This window comes from Apteryx mantelli, chromosome 3, assembly GCF_036417845.1.
Source record: "Apteryx mantelli isolate bAptMan1 chromosome 3, bAptMan1.hap1, whole genome shotgun sequence".
Lineage (NCBI taxonomy): Eukaryota > Metazoa > Chordata > Aves > Apterygiformes > Apterygidae > Apteryx > Apteryx mantelli.
The window spans coordinates 140,752,901-140,753,345 of record NC_089980.1 but is presented as its reverse complement, the minus strand read 5'-3'; positions in this window follow the sequence as shown (position 1 = coordinate 140,753,345).

The following is a 445-nucleotide window of genomic DNA, read 5'->3' as shown; positions in this document are numbered from 1 at the left end:
GTCAAGAGTCCTGTTTACTGTCACTTATGAGTTACTAATCAGCACTGTTTTCTAGGCTGGCTAGTTCGTCGTTACTGTCTGGATTTTGTGGAGTTATATCAACAATGTAGTCTCACATGTAATGTGATACAGGAAGAAAATCATTTTCCAACAGTTCATCCATCATCCATCCATACTTGCCTCTATCAGTGTTATGGCAGGTCATTTGCTGGAGTGACTTGAGCTGGTGAGTGTTGGTGGCACTGCTGCACAAATAGGAGATGCTGGGCAATGCAGGCCTATAAGCAGAGAGATGACAAATCCTGCACCAGCACAATCCACTGTTTCTGAGGAGTGTGGTCTATTCAGGAGCACTTGCTTCCTACTGTGCTGAGTCTCCTTCCTTGGAGGTATTTAAAAGTCATCTGGAAATGGTCCTGGGCAGTGTGTTCTAGGTGACCCTGCT